The sequence below is a fragment of the Camelina sativa genome, chromosome 18 (assembly GCF_030686135.1).
Source record: "Camelina sativa cultivar CO46 ecotype springtype chromosome 18, ASM3068613v1".
In the NCBI taxonomy this organism is placed as follows: Eukaryota; Viridiplantae; Streptophyta; class Magnoliopsida; order Brassicales; family Brassicaceae; genus Camelina; species Camelina sativa.
The window spans coordinates 10,152,398-10,159,798 of NC_141897.1; the positions used below are offsets into that span (position 1 = coordinate 10,152,398).

The following is a 7,401-nucleotide window of genomic DNA, read 5'->3' on the forward strand; positions in this document are numbered from 1 at the left end:
TACACTCGGTCGAGTGCTGCTCGAGTTCATCCCCAGAACTCTGTGTCTATGATTTGTGTTTGTCTTGTTTCATTCCTGTTTCATTCCAGTTGCATACATTTAGTTTTCAGTTCATTAATTATCTTGCATTAGTTCATTAGTAGTAGTCTCTGTTTCTGTTCTTGCTTTATCACTGTTTCAATCATTCAGTTTCATTTGCATCTACTTGTTAGTTCTTGTAGTTTATTTTCTGCATTTTACATTTTCTTCCTAGGATTGTTAGTGACAAACAATCTTTACATTTGTCTTAACTTAGATTCATATGCATATCTTAATTGTTCACAAACACTCATTTAGGATTGATACCTCTTGTACTGCAATAGCATAAGGGGAATTGAAACACCCATCCATCATTCCATTCATATCTCACCATTGCATACATCATCATTCACACCACAAAATAAACTTGTTTCAATTTGGCGTTGTTGCCCATTTGAGTGTGTTTTTGTGACATTTAGGATCCATATTAGTCTAATATTAAGTTCTTTTATACGCTTGTGAGGTTGTTGTACTCGAATCTTCTGTTTCTGGGTTGAAGTTTCATTTCAGGTACCACTCGACCAGTCACTCGACCACCACTCGACCGAGTCGTGATCGAGCACCTGCTCGAGCCAGAAGCCGGATCTCTATAACCATCATTTTCCAGTCGACTTGACCTCCTACTTGAGCCTGTGCTCAGTCGCTTGCCTAGCAAAAATCGTTTGTGTCTGTTAATGCACACAAGGTCTAAAGGAAAGGACAATCTTCTTAGGCCTATTGACAACATCAACAAAAAGACCAAGAGTTTAGGAGCTAAGCAAAGGAGAGTTGTTCATCAACAACAAGAGGTTATAGTAGCTATGGATCAACAGGATCAGGTTCAGAGACCAAGAAACATTGGTGCTGGAGATGCACCCAACACTCACAACCAAAGAGCTGACATTGTGCCACCAACTGTTGCCAACAACAACTTTGAGATCAAGAGTGGATTGATCTCAATGATTCAGGCCAATAAATTCCATGGATTGCCTATGGAAGATCCACTAGATCATCTTGATGAGTTTGATAGAATCTGTGGTCTTACCAAGATCAATGGAGTAAGTGAAGATGGTTTCAAGCTGAGGTTGTTCCCTTTCTCACTTGGGGACAAGGCTCATTTATGGGAAAAGACTCTCCCTACTGGTGCAATCACTACTTGGGATGCATGCAAGAAGGCTTTCTTGGCCAAGTTTTTCTCCAATGCTAGGACAGCAAGACTAAGGAATGAGATCTCTGGATTTGCTCAAAGGAGTAGTGAAAGCTTTTGTGAAGCTTGGGAGAGATTCAAGGGATACCAAACTCAATGTCCTCATCATGGTTTCAGTGTGGAGTCTTTGTTGAGCACATTGTATAGAGGAGTGCTTCCCAAGTTCAGAATGCTTCTTGATACAGCCTCCAATGGAAACTTCCTCAACAAGAATGTGGAAGAAGGCTGGGAGTTAGTAGAGAACCTTGCACAGTCTGATGGGAACTACAATGAGGACTATGACAGAACCATAAGGTCATCATCAACTGATCAAGAAGACAAGTACAAGAAGGATCTGAAAATGGTGAATGAAAAGCTTGATAGGATCTTGCTAAGTCAGCAAAAGTCTATTCACTTTGTTAGTGAAGAGGAGCCTCCAGTTCAAGAGGGAGAGAATGAGTTTGCTGAGTTATGCTATATGCAAAACCAAGGAGGCTTCAAGGGTTATAACCAAGGAGGGTTTAGGAACAATAATCTGTCCTATAGGAGCACAAATGTGGCCAACCCACAAGATCAAGTCTACCCTCCTCAACAGCCTCAACAGCACCAAAACTATGTCCCCAAACAACAGCAACAGGTGTTCCAGCCCCAGTTGTGTCCCCCACCAGGGTTTCAGACTAACCAAGGCCAGGAACAAGACCTTAGAGCCATGGTACAACAGCTGTTGATTGGTCAAACACAAGGGAAGATAGAGGAAGCGAAACAGTTTGCTGAGCTAAACCAAAGGCTCACATCTCAATACAATGATCTGAATATGAAGTTTGAGGGTCTGAATTCCAGAGTTAAGTACATGGAGAGTAACATAGCCTCTTCTTCAGCTCCAAAACCCAACCAATTCCCTGGAAAAGCTGTCCAAAATCCAAGGGAGTTCACAGCCAAAGCCATTCAAGTTCATGAGGAAGAAGCCACTGAGGACAGTGCAGTTCAACTTTGGGGGAATTCATTAGTTACTGAAGCCCCAAGTGATGTTTGTAACAAGCATTTGGAGCTCGCACCTGAGCTCGACCATGGACTCGAGCAGCCACTCGACCGAGTGCGTGCTCGAGTGGTCGATCGAGCTGGACAGTCCGAAGCTGTCAAGCATGCTAAGTACACTCCTCCTGCTTACAAGCCACCTCTTCCATTCCCAGGACGTTTCAAAGCACAAAAGATTAAGGAGCTTAGGGACATCATTGAGAGAAAGGAGATGATGGCTAAGCAACAAGAAGAAGAGAGGGTTTTAAAGGAAGAAGCTGTGGTTGAGGAAGTGTTGGCCATACAAGAGATCACCATTGCTTACCAAGAAGAAGAGAGAGGACCTGCCTTGGAACAGTATGATCCATATCCTCTCTACAAAGACTTTTTGCTTGATTTGTCAAAGAAGAAGGCTGAAGCTCAAGATGAGAAGGATCTTGAGGACCTTGGAGGAGTTATCATTCCAATCAAGCTTAAGGATCCAGGTCCATTCTATCTGCCTTGCACACTTAGCTATCTTCACTACAATCATTGCTTTTGTGATTTGGGAGCTTCAACAAGTGTGATGCCATACTCCATAGCACAAAAGCTTGGGAGAACTGACTTCAAATCTACTAAACTCCATGTGTGCCTAGCTGATGGGACAAATAGAGAGGTAGTTGGGAGGTTAGAGAATGTCCCAATCAAGATAGGAAGAGCAAGGATCCACACTGACTTTGTGGTGATAGAGATGGACAAGGAGCCTGAAGATCCAATCTTACTAGGGAGGCCATTCTTAGCTACTGTTGGAGCAGTTATTGATGTCAAGGAAGGTCTTGTGACCTTGAACATTGCTGAAGATGTAGTTATGAAGTTCAATATCTACAATCCAACCAACCTTCCCACCATTGATGACCAGCCTTTTACTATCAAGGACAAAGGTGGTCAAGAAGGGTTAAGTGATAAGGCAACTCCAAAAGCTGAGCTCCCACTTCAAGAGGATTCTGTGGAAAAGCTTAAGAGGTCAGTTCAAGAGTTGACTAGTATGGTTGAGGATCTTCAAGTAAAGCTGAACAAGAGGTCTTTGAGGAAAGCAAGACCAAGGCTCAAAATCAAGAAGAAATATGGTTTGTGTGCTAAGGGTGAGGTGATCAAGGATTAACTTCACAGTGACCAAGAGGTTCCAGGGAGGATTTCATCACCTCCTTGGTATCTAGATCAAGTCTAAGAAGGAAATCAAAGTCAAGCTTAGTGACTTTAAACAAGCTCACTAGGGAGGAAATCCCTAAGGTATCTCTGTACATATTGCCTTGGAATTTTAGTATTTTGATTTTTGCTTTCGTATTTTCATGGTTAGGCAAGCTAGGGAGTCTGAACAGAACAGGAAGGGACAGCTAACGGAGACTCGCGGTCCAGCTCGACCCCCCCACTCGGACATGCACTCGACCGAGTCACGGTCGATTGGCATTGTCGAGCTGCCCCAATCACCTTCCTCCAGTCACCAGCTCGACCTCAGCTACACCTTTGATAGTATGCAGGAGGATGTGGACAGCTTCTTCTCCAATCCTTGAGGTAACATTATCACCTTACCATTGTATATACCATAGCATTTCATATGTTGTGTTTTGTTTTAAGTCTTGAATCCTCAAGTAAATTTCTTTCACACAAGGGACTGTGTGATTTAAGTTTGGGGGAGGGTTTGAGATAGCATTTGATGTTGTGTTTTGTTTTCTTATTTCAAATTTTTAGCATAATCATGTTAGTATTTGCATAGCATCTAAGGCATAGAAAAACCCTAAAAATTTGAAATTTTTTGCAAAAATCTTTATAAAAAAAAGAGTGTTCATGTAGTTTGCACTGCACATTAGGATCTTGTTTAGCATGTTTCATGTAGGATTGTATAGTACTTGCATTAGGGATCTATGATGAGTATTCCCTTATTAGCTTGTTTATTCACTAGACTAGGATCAATGCCCAAGTTAATAGTACTTTGATGCTAGTTGAGTGGTTAGAATAAGATTGAACCAAGCCTTGAATTCCTACATTTCATTTGGTCTAAATTGAAGCATGTTGAGATTTGAAACCATTTCCTATTTATAAGAACCTAATATTGACTTTCAATTATCAATGTGTGCAATGCTTTAAACTCATGGATACCATATACATATTTGGATCATCTTCTTCCTTTTTACCACTCTTGTTGATCCAAGTAGCTGATTTCCTCATTAAGAATCAGTTCCCCTACCCCTAAACCAAACCTTCTTTCAAGCCATGTTTATTCTTGTGAGTGTGAGGCCTATTTTTGGGATTGAGCTTGGTAGAAAGTGTTAGGTTTGAACTGACAAGAGTAAAGCCTTGTGTAGTTCTAGTTTGCATTTTTCAAACTAGATAGGACTAGGTGGTTCACTTGTTGGGTTTGGGACTTGGCTATTATAAAAAAGAAAAGAGGAAAAAGAGAAAGAAAAGGTTAGAGTCTTTAGGAGGGGAATGTGTTTAAGAAAATTTAAAGTCTAGTGAAAGAATGGGAAGAATAAGGTTGTTTAAAGATGGTTCTAGTTAAAGAAAAGAAAGAAAGAAAAGAGAAGTCTAGAAAAATGCTTATATGTCTTAAGAATAAGAAGAAAAGAGAACCATAGCAAATAAGTAAGAATCCCTCATTCCACAAGAAAGATCAAATAAGAAACCTCTCCTAAGACTTTAAAACCAAAAGAGAAAAGGGTGAAAAAGAAGAAAAGAAGTTAAAGGGTAGCACTAGGAACAATTGGGTTTAGATTGATAGGATAAACACTTTGGGTGCCTTTGGGTAGACAAGGTTTTGTTCTTGTATGTGTCTAAGTGTTCTTACCTTTAGCATTCTTCTAAAGCTCAATCCATTTTTTTATGAGAGAACCTTGATATTGATAAGCCCTACTCTAAAAAGAGACCATCATTGTCTCTAAACCTTTTACTGCCAAGCCAAATGAGTTTAAGCATTGCATAGAATTGATTCATGTTCTTGATTAATGAATGTTAAAGGAAATGGTTGATTTGAATGCATGTGGATGTCTAAGGCTCAAATCAGTGAAGGTTGTGATATGCTTGTCTAAAGTCTTTAAGTATAGCTCATTCAACTTGCATCATAGTACTAGTAACTTGGACATTGATTCTAGATGGTCTATTTGCAAGCTTTAGGAGCTGAGATCCCACTTTCAAACCTCATCTACCTTCTTATGTCTTGTTTGTTTGCTTGAGGGCAAGCAAAGACTAAGTTTGGGGGTGTTGATGTTCATATATTTTACCATGTTTTCCCTTAGTTTATTCACATCTTTTGCATCTTTTGCTAGCCATTTTCATCATTATTGTGTAGCTTTAGGACTAATCATGCATTAGAGTTTAGTTGCATTGCATTTGCATCTTTTCATGCATAAACAGGTGATTTTGGAGCTTAAGGAGCACGGAAACAATCCTGAGGAGAAGTGAAGCAATCTTGAAGGGAAAGCAAGAGAGTTAAGGCTGAAGAACCAAGGTCCAGAGTCCAACTCGACCAAGCACTCGACCGAGTGGGTAGATGGACTCGACCGAGTGGAGTGTGCACGAGAGAAGCCAGCTCGACCATGGACTCGACCGAGCACTGGTCGAGTTGACCGAGCCGTTGACTACTTTGACTTTTTCTATTTTTAGGGCTTCCACCTCCTCACCTATATAAGGCCTTGTACCTGCAGCCACCAAAGAGTCCAACTTTTTAGATATTCCCTAAACCTAGTTTTTACCTTTTTTAGTTTTATTCCTTTTGCATTTTTATTTTTAAGATCTTATACTTCCTTATGAAAGAAGACTAGATTCTTATATTTTGTTGGTTCTATAACTTTCAAGATATTGAGAATTTGAGTTTCATCCTTTCATCAATATTGAAGATCTTTGTTTAATCTTTCTAATAATGCAAGTTTCAATATTTTCTGGGTTTTTGACTTTGATCACCATGTATTGTTGTGAGTAGTTTCCTTAGGATCTTGAGGATGGGTTAGGATGGATTGATCTTGTGGTTTGTGTGACTTGGTCAAGCTTGATTGTTGTAGATCTCTTCTAGGGTAGATGATCTTAATGCTGATTCTATATCTGAGAGGGTAGAGTCTGATTTCAAGCTTCTTAGCATCACACCAATGTTTAGGAAGCATAGATAAGGCTAGATCTAGGGCTTACCATTAGGCTTGCTAAGAGATTAGAGGTCTTGTTTGGTTTGAGATGTATTGCTTAATGCCTGCTTGTGTAGATTCTTTACTGTGTGAGAACAAGTCTAGAATTGCATAGGTTTGATTGTTTCTTGACCATGAGAGTGGGAGAAACTTGTCTTAGATTAATATGTCTAGAGGTTAGCTCAAAGTTTGCTTGAGATTTGTTGACCAAGTTAGATAACCACAATGATTAGTCCATCCCATGAGTCCATCCTCAGGACCTTCTTTGTTTATTGAAATCTTAGTCTTAATCCTGTTGCTTGCTTGTTGTTTGATTGGATTTAGCATTACTCTGTTTTTATTGCATTGCTCTGTTTCTGCGTCTAGTCTAGCTCGACCACCCACTCGACCTACACTCGGTCGAGTGCTGCTCGAGTTCATCCCCAGAACTCTGTGTCTATGATTTGTGTTTGTCTTGTTTCATTCCTGTTTCATTCCTGTTGCATACATTTAGTTTTCAGTTCATTAATCATCTTACATTAGTTCATTAGTAGTAGTCTCTGTTTCTGTTCTTGCTTTATCACTGTTTCAATCATTCAGTTTCATTTGCATCTACTTGTTAGTTCTTGTAGTTTATTTTCTGCATTTTACATTTTCTTCCTAGGATTGTTAGTGACAAACAATCTTTACATTTGTCTTAACTTAGATTCATATGCATATCTTAATTGTTCACAAACACTCATTTAAGATTGATACCTCTTGTACTGCAATAGCATAAGGGGAATTGAAACACACATCCATCATTCCATTCATATCTCACCATTGCATACATCATCATTCACACCACAAAATAAACTTGTTTCATGGTTTACTGCTTCGAATCAATGTTTTCTCTCGGTTTTAGCCTGTTTTATTGGTTTAAGCCTCTTTTGGGATAAAACGGGTTTAACTGTTGTCTAAACACTCCAAATTCATCCCGAACTCTTACAATTAGTTAAATGCATTGGATTGTCA

At 39.6% G+C, this 7,401-nt stretch overlaps 1 non-coding gene across 1 annotated transcript; it reads right to left on the reverse strand.

Annotated features, from left to right (window-relative positions):
* Nucleotides 1-1,271: 1,271 nt before the first annotated feature.
* Nucleotides 1,272-1,378, reverse strand: LOC147922738 (small nucleolar RNA R71). Its single transcript, XR_015589833.1, has one exon. It is a non-coding gene; the product is annotated as a small nucleolar RNA R71 (small nucleolar RNA).
* Nucleotides 1,379-7,401: the final 6,023 nt, after the last annotated feature.